Source organism: Spinacia oleracea, chromosome 1 (genome assembly GCF_020520425.1).
Source record: "Spinacia oleracea cultivar Varoflay chromosome 1, BTI_SOV_V1, whole genome shotgun sequence".
NCBI classification, from domain to species: Eukaryota; Viridiplantae; Streptophyta; class Magnoliopsida; order Caryophyllales; family Amaranthaceae; genus Spinacia; species Spinacia oleracea.
In genome coordinates this window covers 96,651,900-96,665,499 of record NC_079487.1, presented here as the reverse complement: position 1 = coordinate 96,665,499, position 13,600 = coordinate 96,651,900, and the positions used below count along the sequence as shown (strand labels likewise).

General features: G+C 37.6%; 2 pseudogenes; both read left to right on the top strand.

Moving 5' to 3' along the window:
* Window positions 1-8,512, top strand: part of LOC110789662 (elongation factor 1-alpha-like) — a 39,685-nt pseudogene extending 31,173 nt beyond the window's left edge.
* Window positions 3,108-3,207, top strand: LOC130466488 (uncharacterized; annotated as a pseudogene).
* Window positions 8,513-13,600: the final 5,088 nt, after the last annotated feature.

Below are 13,600 nucleotides of genomic sequence, written 5' to 3'. Positions count from 1 at the left end.
CCTTCTTAGAGAGCAGATACTTAAGGGCCGCATGGTCAGTATAGACTATCACCTTGGATCCAATCAGATAGGTGCGGAATTTATCCAAGGCATAGACTATAGCTAGAAGCTCCTTCTCAGTAGTTGCATAATTAACTTGAGCTTCATCCAAGGTCTTACTTGCATAATAGATGGCATGTAAAACCTTCAACTTTCTCTGACCCAGCACTGCCCCGACTGCATAATCACTTGCATCACACATTATCTCAAACGGAATATCCCATTCGGGAGAACGAATGATGGGAGCCGAAATCAGTGCCTGTTTAATCCTGTCAAAGGCTTCAAGACAAGCATCAGTAAACACAAACGGGGCATCCTTGAGGAGGAGCTGGGTAAGTGGTTTATCAATTTTAGAAAAATCCTTGATAAAGCGGCGATAAAACCCCGCATGACCAAGAAAACTTCTAACACCCTTCACATTAACTGGAGGGGGTAATTGTTCAATCACTTGGACCTTAGCTCGATCCACCTGAATGCCCTTATCAGATATCAAATGTCCCAAAACCACCCCTTCAGTAACCATGAAATGACACTTTTCCCAGTTCAAGACTAAATTGCACTCTTCACATCTTTTCAAAACTTTAGTCAGATTTAGCAAGCAAGAATCAAAAGAAGTACCATAGACGCTAAAATCATCCATAAACACTTCCATGATAGACTCAATAAAATCAGAAAAGATACTCATCATGCAACGTTGGAAAGTAGCAGGTGCATTACACAGACCAAAAGGCATCCTACGATATGCAAAGGTACCATAGGGACAGGTGAAGGTGGTCTTTTCCTGGTCGTCTGGATGTATGGGAATTTGAAAGAAACCAGAATAACCATCCAGATAACAGAAAAACTTGTGACATGCTAGCCTTTCTAACATTTGATCAATGAAGGGAAGGGGAAAATGGTCCTTTTTAGTAGCAACATTAAGACGCCTATAATCAATGCACATGCGCCAACCTGTGACTACCCTAGTTGATATCAACTCATTTTTTTCATTTATCACCATAGTTGTCCCCCCTTTCTTAGGCACTACTTGAACGGGACTCACCCACTTAGAATCAGACATAGCATACACTATACCCGCATCAAGCAATTTCATAACTTCAGCTTTTACAACATCTTGCATGACAGGGTTCAAACGACGCTGGGGTTGAATGCATGGTTTATGATTTTCATCTAGATGTATCCTATGCATACAAAAGCCAGGGCTAATACCCTTTAAATCATCAATACTGTACCCAATGGCCTTTTTGTGCCTTTTCAACACAATAAGAAGTTGGGATAACTGGTCTGCATCAAGTGCAGTACTGACGATCACAGGGCAAAGTTGTTCATTATCTAAAAACGCATACTTAAGGTTAGCAGGAAGAGGCTTAAGTTCGGGTTTCTTTACCTCTTTAACAGAATAAACCGGCCGAACTAACCTCTTCAATTTGGTGCTCTCCGTCTCAGATTCTCCACCATTAAGAGCCAACTCCAGAGCATCCACTTCAGCACTCCAAGAACTGCTATCACCTGCAGAAGACTCACAACAAAGCACTGCCTCCAAAGGGTCTCTTTCGAGAACTTGGGAGACGTTATCACGAGTAATAAAATCGACTACATCTATGCGATAGCATTGTAGCATGGGACTTTTTAAGGCACTATTCAGATTAAAAGTCACCTTATCATCCCCAACAGACAATGTCAATTTCCCACTTTTAACATCAATTACCTCCCCCGCCGTGTGAAGGAAGGGTCTACCTAAGATTATGGGAATTTGAGAATCCTCCTGCATGTCTAATACTACAAAGTCTACAGGTATATAGAATATACCCACTCTAACAGGGACGTCCTCTAAAACACCTAAGGGGTATTTGACAGAACGGTCGGCCATTTGTAGAGTGATATTGGTAACCTTAAGCTCACCCATATTCAGTTTAGTACAGACAGACAAAGGCATGACAGACACACTAGCACCTAGATCACATAAAGCTTTATCAATAAATACGGTGTCAATGTTACATGGGATGGAAAAACTCCCGGGGTCCTTAAGTTTAGGTGGAGACTTATTTTGCAAATAAGCACTACATTCCTCAGTGAAAGCTACAATCTCTACCTCACAAAAAGCACGTTTCCTGGTCAAAATATCTTTCATGAATTTAGCATAAGCAGGAACCTGTAAAATTAATTCAGTAAAAGGAACCGTTACCTGCAAATCCCTACCACTCCTCAATGTAATTGCATTAGCAGTCTCCCTATTTTCGGGCTGTGAAGGAAGTTGGCCTGGTGGCCTCCCTGCAATAGTAGTAGCCATCTGTGCCAACTGTGTATCAATGATCTTGTTATGAGCAGTAAGAGCATCGATTTTTGCATCCTTTTCACTTAGAGATTTTTGCATTTGTAGCATCATGTTTCTCATCTCTACTAGCATAGGGTCAGGCTGTGTGGCTTGAGGTTGTGGTTGTGGGGGTGATGTGTGTTGTCTAGAGAACCCAGGTGGCCCACTAGACTGCTGGTTGTAGTTGTTTCGGGGTTGGTAAGATTGTTGGTGTGGGGGTTGATATGGTTGTGGTGGTGGATGTTGAACTTGGTGAGGGTTTTGGATATTGTTGCTCCTGTAGGAAAGTATAGGGTTATTTTTGTAGCCCTCATTGTAAGAGTTGGAGAATGGGTTGTTTTGTTTATAGGATTGAAATGCATTACATTGTACAATAGAGCTCCTACATTCCTGTGCATAATGACCAGACATTCCACAACTTTCACAAATAGTAGCAGGTTGGGCACTCATAGCAGCTACACTAACAGGTTGGGCAGATTGAGCATTGGCCGCTTGCATATTATCAAACTTATAATGTAAAGCAGTCAATTGGGCAGTTAATTGTTCAATAGAATTTAAATCATGCTTACCACCCCTGTTAGATAGACCTCTAGGATTTCCATACTGGGCATTGTGAATGGCTATCTCCTCAATCACCTCCATAGCTCTAGGCACCTCAAGTTGCATGAACCTCCCACTGGCAGCTGAATCCAACAAACATCTAGACTCATTGCCCAGACCATTATAAAACTGCTGAATCAAGAACCAATCTTCCAAACCATGGTGCGGGCATTCTCTTTGCAAATCCTTAAATCTCTCCCAGACCTCGAACAAACTCTCATCCGCTTGTTGTGAGATACCTAATATCTGACCCCTCAAACGAGCCTTTTTCTCAGGTGGAAAATATTTAACATAAAAAGCAAGAGCCAATGATTCCCAATTATTGATTTTCAAAGCCGCCCGATTCAACCCATTAATCCACAGTTTAGCTTTCCCACTCAAAGAGAACGGGCAAAGTATCTCCATAGTCTGCTCCGGAGTCAATCCCTTTTGCTTGATGGTGGAGCAATATTGGATAAAGGACTGAATGTGAAGATTCGGATCTTCACCTGGTTCCCCACCGTACTGGCGTCTCTCGATCATGTTAATCAATGCAGGCACAATCTTGAAGGTCTCAGCTGCAATAGAAGGCATGATCGCCTTTGGTAGCACGGACAGACTTGGCTTAGAATAGTCCGTAAGCCGTGGGGTAGGTGGCGGTATCAGATTTTCGTCACCCATCTCTATCTCTGAAACTGAATCTGTATCTGAAGGAAAAAGATCGCCAATATTATGATCAGAATCAGAGTAATTCCCACACTGTGCAATGAAAGTTCTTCGTCTACGAAAGGTTCTTTCGGGCTCAGGATCGAATGGAGTAATATTACTAGTACCTACGGTCCTGGGCATAGACAAAGACTACAAAACAATGTGAGATCCGGTCTCAAGGAACGTGAGTTCCTTGAGTAGTAACAAACAATAATCTAGGATGAGCAATCAACAACAGAAAATAAAACCGTTTCCCCGGCAACGGCGCCAAAATTTGACAGGCTAAAGTCGTATTACCTAATAAAAAATAACCTAAGGTCCACTAGCTAGGTAGCAAGGGAAGTCAGGATCGAATCCACAGGGAAACATGCGTTCTTTCTACTATCAGTTAATTAATCTAGACTATTGTGAACAAAGTTGGTTGATGGTTTGTATACTAAGACTACGAAGGAATATTAAACAAGAATGAATCAATATATTAAGGAATCTAGGGTATAGGTTTGCCAACAAATAATAATCCAGGACATTGAACAATCACGATAATCAACAAAGTAATTAATTAGATTAGCATGCTCTCTCAAGTCGATACTAATCATAGACTTAGAATTAACGGGCTCTCGCTACGTATTAACTCTAATTCTACGTATTGACACAAGCCTAAACATCAAATTGCATCTCTCGAATCTTAATTTGATATTGCATAACTACCACAATTAAACCTGCGCAAATCTAATTGTATAGTGAAATAAACCAATCAATAGGAATCAATTACAATCCAACAATCATAATCATTCAATCATCCCTTCATATTATTCATGGATCCCCAACCCTAGAAATAAGACTACTCAAGCATGTTGACAATTAACAAAGCAATAATCATAATTGAAAGCATTATTAAAGCAAGACAATGAATTGAAATGAGAATTAATACCTATTTGAAGAACAAGGGAATTGAAAGCTTGAATTTTTATTGAGAATTAAACTAAGTGTTTTTGCATAAACTACAGAGAAAATTAGGCTAAGGAAATAATACTAAGCTTCAATACTAGAAAATAAAGTGTTCTCTAAAAACAATTAAGGCTTGCTTATATAGTTTACCCAAAATAAAGCCCAAAAAACGGAAAGAAAACTCGCGCATAAGTGCTGGGGGTTGGCGTCGCCCGATCGGGCGTCGCTTCGCCCGATCGGGCGTCGCTTCGCCCGATCGGGCGTCGCTTTGCCCGATCGGGCGATCCACTCGATAGTCGGCCCGATCGGGCCAAAATCCGCCCGATCGGGCGGTTTGTGAACTCTCCATACAGCCTCCAGATTGACCGCCCGATCCGGATCAAGCGAGCTGCGCCCGATCGGGCGCGCGTTGATGATTCCATATTGCTTATAATTCCGCCCGATGGTTGCATTTCGCCCACAGCTTCCAGGGCGATTTGCAATCTTCAATGTAGCTCGCCCATATCACTGAGTCTAACTCCCGGGGCTCAACCATAAGCATCCACGGCTCCCGAAAGTCGACGATGGAGGTCCCGAACTTCTCGGACTCATATAGTGGCCTAGATCAACAATGAAACGGGTCTAAAACGACAAATTTCTCATAATCAAACCTGAAACTCAAGGCACACTCAATAACACACATTAGTACTAGAAACGGCTCCTAAGAGCACGTTTGACACATAAAAGTACTAAGGGACGGGGGTAAAAATACTATATAAAACATGCATATCACTCCACATCATGCACATTAACTTGAGGGTTGTGCCCTTGCACGACAAATCCTAATTCATTTCATACATAATATTCCCAACTGAACCCTACATGTGCGGTGGCTTACGTGAGCTAACCCTTCACATGTGGTAAAATAAATAGTACAACGAGGTACGAATAATTGGCTCAAAGTATGCTAGACATCCCGTACAATAGCATACAAATAAATAATCCATCCCTTTCATGTGAAACAAACCATACATGCATAAATATTGAACAACATGATAGACAATGAAATCCATACCCATAATAATTCCAACATGCTTGTTCAACAATTAATCCAATAAATCCAACATCACAAATCACATGCTCGTTCTCCAAAATAAACATGATTCCACACATCATCAACAATCATGTAATGTCATTGACAAAAAGGTGTGGTCGCCCTAGACTTGTACGTACCTTGAATACCTAAGCGTAGGGGCCACTTTGCAATACGAGCACTCAACTAGAAATCACCTCCTATCATCAAAATAATGAAACTTAAATTATTTCCATGTTCATTAAATTTCCAGCAACTTTATAAAATTTAAAATCTCCTTTAGACTTTAGAATTCAATCGTTTTTCAATAATAAAAACGTCTCAATTTGCAAAATCAATCCTTAGTACGAAAACATACTTTTTCCGCCTTTAAAATCAATAAAAATCGAAACTTTAAACCTTTATTCAAATATGAAAATATAATTGATTATCATAATTCAAATCATCACCTAATTATGCTAATCAATTGACTCATTAGGTCTAGGTTAAAACCGTAACTTGAAAATCCCAATAACACTAGTTTATTATCATAAAAATCAGTGCTTTATTCAATAAACAAATCTGAAATTCATCCTTTAATAATTAAAACAAACCTAATGAATCACAACACACAAATCCTCAAACCACGGTATTCATAACCGGTTCCCAGCATTTTAATTACTCAGAACAATATTAATATAATAATTTAAAATACGGAATTTAAATAGAATAGGTAAGGAAGAAGAGAATTATACCAATCCGGCCTATAGCACGGAACAACCACGAATTAATGTGATTGGGCGAAAAAGAAATCGAATTACGAACACGAACAACACACACACACACACACACACACACACACACACACACACACACACACACACAAACACACACACACACACACACACACACACACACACACACACACACACACACACACACACACACACACACACACACACACACACACACGACCGTGTGTGTGCGCGCAGCTAGGGCGACGAACAGCGACAGGCGCGAGCGAGAGAGAGGGGGTGCAGCGCTGTGCGCGAGGGCATGAGCGAGAGAGGGATAAGGCAGGGGTGTGCGCTGAGCACACGAAACAAGGGAGGCGAGCAGGGGTGTGCACGAGCACACGAGCAACAGCAGCAGCGCACGAGTGCTCGCTGCGGCTGCGGGCAAGAGAGGAGAGGCGAGGGTGAGTGTGTGGGCGAGAGGCGGGCCAGCACGAGGGCTCGAGGGCACGGGGCCGTGCGAGTGCCGAGCAAAGAGAGAGGAAAGAGGAGTGTTGGGCAAGCAAAGCAAAAATAGGGTTTATGAATTTTAGGGGCTCATTTAATGATGGGGGAGTCCTATTTATAGGCTCCCTAATCCCTTGATGGGCTAGGCTTAGGATATTTGAGTTGGGCTTAGGAATTAAATGAATTGGGCTAGCTTAGGATTTAAATTAAACTCTTTGGATTGGGCTCGATTAATAAAACGAATTGGACTTTTTATTTAAAACCCGAAGCTTTAAAAATCGTTTGCATCTCATTTAATTTCCTGACTCAAGAATTAAATTCGTTTCGTAATTAATTAAAATAATAAATATTCTAATTAATTAAAATACATTAAATGCAATGCGTTTAAATATTATTTAAATGATAATAAATCGTAAAATGCTTTATAAATATAACAAAATATATTTATAAATATTATAAAAATACGAGGTATTACAAACGAGCCAAGGAAGCGTACAGACAAGCCACTCCGTCTTTCATTGCAGGATGTGTACAAGATTAGATATATTGGAACTGTTATTGGTGGCCGTGTTGAGGCTGGCTTGTTGAGGCTGGCTTGTTGAAGCCTGGTATGACTCTTACCTTCTGTCCTACTGGACTGACCACTGAAGTCAAGTCTGTTGGTAGGCTCGACGATAATCTTCATCGTGCTCTATTAGAGGTTACTCTAGAAAAATCTAGATGTGTAATGAAAATTCAAGTCATGGTGTATCTAGAAGCATCTAGGACATGTGATGTGGAATTATGTAAGATTAGAAAAGTGTAGAAAAATCTAGAAAGTAGGATATACCAACTATAAATATGTTGTATGCATAAGTTGAGAGGTGAGAAAATCAAGAGAGCTCCCACAAAATATGAGAGGTAGAAACAAGTGTTCTACCAAAGCAAATATTGTTGTATAATTCTTATTAATTTGTTATATTATATTCGGGTCCACCAAAACTTTCGCGTGCGTCCTCACATTTCTATCATGCTCTTCCTGGTGACAATGTTTGTTTCTATGTGAAAAACATTGATTCTGAGGTTCTGAAGCGGGGCTTTGTGGCTTGTGACTCCAAGAATGACCCTGCTAAAGAGGCAGCTAATTTTACTGCGTATATAATTATCATGAGCAGCCCTAACCCGATATCAGTTGGTTACTGTCCTGTGATGCATTGCCATTCATCTCATGTTGCTGTAAAGCTTTCTGAGCTCGTGTCCAAGGTGGACAGATGCTCAGGTGAGGAGATTGAGAAGCATCCCAAATTCTTGAAGAATGGCGACGCTGCCATACGCTCCAATTGCCCAACATTGGGTCGCTTTTCTTTGAGGGACCAGAAGACTTTTTTTGCTGTCGGTATAGTCAAGTGTGTTGAGAAATTAGGTTTAATTTAGTACTTTAGATGTTTTGTTAATAAAACCTATCTCCTGAAACTGGAACAGAAACAAAAACCATTACACATTTGTAAAGTTTAACTGTTGCAATATTGCATTCCAATATAATCGATGAATCAAATATCAATCTTTGAATTATGAAAATAGTATTACATACGAGTAGTTTCTGATCGATTACATACATGAAGCAAACAACTATTAATGTAAAACTAAAATCCCTATATATCTCTATTATATAAGCCAAAAGTTGAGGTCTTTTTGGTAATCACGCCTTTGGTGTCCCCACGTAAAATACAAAAATACCCTTCAGCTCATATATTCTTCTCTAATTCAATTGTGATTAATATTCAGTAACAATAAACATTATTTCTTATTAAAAACAAAGCATAAGAAATTAATCTTTTCAAAATAAGTCATCAACAATCTCTCATCTTCTATACACTCCTTATAAATAAATCTACTAACAACCATTTTCGTTATATCTTACACAATCAACTCTACAAAAATAATACTTTAGTTCTTACTGAAAGTTTATGCTTTAATATGTGATTAGCCAAGTACATTTCGAGAAAAAAAATATGATTGCGTAAGAAACCGTAAATCAATTGAGCATAAAATATGTGATTAGCCAAGTACATTGCGAGGGAAAAAAAAAGGTGAAACACACTATTTATATATTACTGTAATACTACAATTTAGATTTTTCGTCATATAATAGGTGTATTACATTGTTTCACTATGTAAATGATTTAGCTAGAGATTAATCTAATTTTTCTTCATATGAACTTTTTGAACAATTTTTCTAGCATACTCCTATTATTTTTTACGATTAGTTGTCATAACGTAATTTTTAGTTTTTATAATCTCGCACGCATAGCGTGCATATAAGACTAGTTAGATTACATTGTAAGACAACTTCTAAATCCAGCAACAGCATGTAAAATCTTTTGTAAATTGCAGATTCTCCATCACATCACCGTCCTTTGTATTGTGCATGGCATCAACATGGTGATACTTTCGAGTATCTTGAGAGTAGAAGACAATACCGTTGCCTCTAAGCCTCGGAAGGAAGATCATATTTCTCATCTTAGGATCATTTTCCATAACTGAACGAGAAGATCAATGAGTACCGAGTAGACTTCTCCACCACACTCAACTAAACAACTCATATGAAACTTGTTATCATGGGTCGGAGGCTTTTCATAAACTTGCCATTTTGGTTGTCCATTCACCAATTCAAATACTCCCAAGATATCCACTAACATCCAAAAAATAAAATGCGATATCTTGATGGTAGAATTTAGTAACAACCCATGCCTTATTCCCGGATTGAAGGTACTTGAAACTTAGATAGTCAGTATGATCAAAAATTCCGACGGTCACACAATCAGAGCAAGTTGGAGATGTTGAGAATGCAAAGGCCTTTATTCCTTTAAGGATAAGGAAATCTCTGATAAACTCCCCTCACCCTTGTTTGGTGTTTCTCATAGTCAAAATAAACCATTTTGTGTTAACATTTTATTTTATTTTATTTTTTACTTACCAATTGTACCATTGTACCATTAACTTTCACAAATGATACCATTTTTCTTTTTTTTTTTTTTTTGACTTACCATCGTACATTCCGGTGGCGGAACCAGAAATTATAGTTTGGGGACGTACAATCGAATATATTATCTTTGTCTCAAAAATAATACGAATGATAAATTTTATTGCACATAATATTTCAAAGGTTGAAGTAATATTCTTTCGACTTTCTTAAGTTTTATTCAAAGCAATAGAATATAAATTAAGGATATGAATATTTTTACTGATAAGAGAATAGAGATAGAGATGAACACATTTATAAAACATCATAGAGTTCCACGATGTAGAGAAACACAAAATTTGTTGTAAATACTTTAAACATACTGTACATTTAAGTATAACGTATTTGTGAATTTTAGATAAGAGGTATTGAATTTATGAACTTTGACCCAACAAATTGAACTAAGATGTACGGATATTTTTAAATAAACTGTAATATGGTTGTATAAGTAAGATAATAGCACTATTATAAGTTTATAACCCCTCCAATATAAAAAAAAATACAAGTGAAAAGGAAAAGAAAACCGTAATATGGTTGTATAAGTAAGATAATAGCGCTATTATAAGTTTATAACTCCTCAAATATAAAAAATACAAGTGAAAAAGAAAAGAAAACTGTAATATGGTTGTATAAGTAAGGTAATAGCACTATTATAAGTTTATTACCCCTCAAAAAAAAAAAGTGAAAAGGAAAAGAAAAATGTAATATGGTTGTATAAGGTAATAGCACGATTATAAGTTTTTTTTTTGATGGGGAAGAACAATATCCATTAATAATAAGTCATACGGCATCTACAATGATAAAAAAGATCTGCATACCACAGATTCAAAGAAAATACATGACTATTACAATCAAAACAATTACTATTATTCATCCTAAAGCACATCCCGTACTCCACCGCTTCTAGCTTGACGCGAGCAGTGATTTTTGATTATTTCACATCTTTCCAAGTAGAGCCCTTCGCAATCTGCGCACGAATTGTTCTGATCGACGAGTTGATTATAAACCCTAAACCTGTATGAATCCAAATCTCCTTCCCAATTATTGAAACTCTAAAAAAAATTTCCATCCATGAATGATAATCAAGAACCTAGAAAAATCTAGGAAAAACCCAAATAAATTGGGAACAACCCAATAATAATTGGGAACAAATCAACAGAAAAGAAACCAAAACAAGAAAAAACAATGAAAAGCAAGAAGAAGGGTCGGAAATAGCAATCCTTGGACTATGGACCGTGGTGAACATAGTACATGGTGCACCAAAAGAACATATGTGCATAAGCAAAAGAACATGACACTACGGCAAAAGAACATGCGATATAATATTTTACTTTTTTGTTATAAAAATAATTTATTATTTTACTATTTATTAAAAAGCGAAATAAAAAAATACTCATGTTCTTTTCTCGTAACCAGATGTTCTTTCAATTATATACTAGTGTTCTTAAGGTGTACCATGATCTATGTGCACCATGGTTCGCCTTCTAAATTGCGCGGAAATAGTCTAATTTCCGAAGAAATTAGACTACTTCCGGCCTAAACGGCCAAGAAAATTGAAACCCTAAAAGAGGAGAGAGAAGAGAGAAAAAGAAGAGGGACGATTATAAGTTTATAACCCCTCAAACATAAAAAAATACAAGTGAAAAAGGAAAGAAAAGAAAAATGTAATATGATTGTATAAGTAAGGTAATAGCACTATTATATGTTTATAACCCCTCAAATATAAAAAAATACAAGTGAAAAAGAAAAGAAAAGGGTGTTTTCTAGGCTTCGAACCCAAGAGCATTGTAAATATCTCCCAGTGGCGATCCTAGTAAGGGTTCAGTTGCCAACTGAACCCTTACTAGCTAAAAATAAAATCAGGTAGATTTAATTAAAAACACAAAGGGTTAAGTATTTGTTAACGCGCTATAAGACATGAACAATAAGGGTGCTGTAGTGGTTTTGGTTGTTACTAATCAAACCAAAGGTTTGAGGTTTGAATCTCTATATCGTTTTTTTCGGCTTTTCCTTTTCTTTCTTTTTTTTCCTCTTAACAACCCCCAATTGTATCGTTTTTTTCGGCTTTTCCTTTTCTTTCTTTTTTACCTCTTAACAACCCCCAACTCTAACTGCTGTTAGACTCTAACAGTCCCCAAAATCCCCGATTTCTAAAATTCTAAAACCGTAACTCTCCTCTCATATTAAGAAAGATCCTTTTTTTTCTAGTTAAGGATGATGATGTAATAGATGGCTTTTAAAATATGAAAACTCGTCGAGTTCAATTGTAATTTTTTTAACGTTGTTGTAATAGAATATGTGCCCCATGAATTATTAGTTGTAATTTGGATTTTAGATTTTGGATTATGATTTTATTATATGCGTCCGAGGATTTCGAACCCTTAACGTGAAAATCCTGGCATCACCATATTGTCTCCGCACATTTAAACCAGCTGAGCTATACATAACATGTAGTCTATAAATGTAGATTATAATTTTATTTTGAATCATTGGGGGGGCCATGGCCCCCACCAGCCCCCCTTGGTTCCGCCCCTAACTACATTCGCACAGTACTATCAATTGTATATAAAATACAAATGGTAATTCAAAAGTAAAAGGAAAATTTGGTAATATTAATCCAACCTTTGGCCGGTTTTCTTTTATTAATCCCACCTACGACATATTTTTTAATAATCCCACCTTTACTACCCAACGACTTTTATTGGGCTTAAGTGACCGATAACTGGTGAAAAAATCATCGAGATGGTGATGAATTGATGATGATGACTGAATACATCTAGAGAGAGTACTTCCACGTAGGGATATATTACCGCCGACAATAGGTTTATGACGTGTTGGGCCCAATAAAAGACGTTGGGTGGTAAAGGTGGGATTATTAAAAAATATGTCGTAGGTGGGCTTAATAAAAGAAAATCGGCAAAAGGTTGGATTAATATTACCAAATTTTCCAAAGTAAAATGGTGTACAATTGACAAAACTCGATAGTATAATGGTAGTAGAGCTGTCAAAACATATTATCGGGTTGGGTCCGTGTCAGGTTATTCTGTGTCTCGGTTCATGATCAGGTCGGGTCGTGTCAGTTCACTTTATCACGCGGGTGTAGGCATTAAAAATGTGATAAATGCCATGTCATCAATTCTTGTCCCGAAAAAGTCAAATGTTGACTTTTATTATTCAAATGTCAGATAAATTTGGGTTATAAATAAAATAGGCCCATTTTAATCAAATGACGTTCATTTAATAAAAGTGGGTTATTTAAATGAGCTTAAGAAAAAAGGCCCATTGATTCATAAGAGATAAAACCCTAAACCTAAGAGGAGGATATAAAAAGTTTTCTCTAAGTCATTTGGCAGACAGACTGAACGTAATATTCAGAAAACACACTACTCTCCATAAAACCCTAATACTGCTTCCAAGCATACAAGTCGACATCAAATCTCGGTGGAAGAAGAACGACAAGCACAAACGCCGTTCTACCTCCATACTGCGTCATTGAAAGAGATCAAGCCCGGTGGCCCTCGTTCAAGACGTCCGACAAAACAAATTCTTACGGTTGTAGAGATCGAATCAGTGGATAAACACATTAGAGATTGTACCCAAATACAAAATCAATACAAAATATTTTGTTCACATTATTTTGATTATGTTATTTTTGCAGACTCTTAAATTTGTGTTTACAAATTTGGCACGCTCGGTGGGACGATTTTCGCTCTCCATCT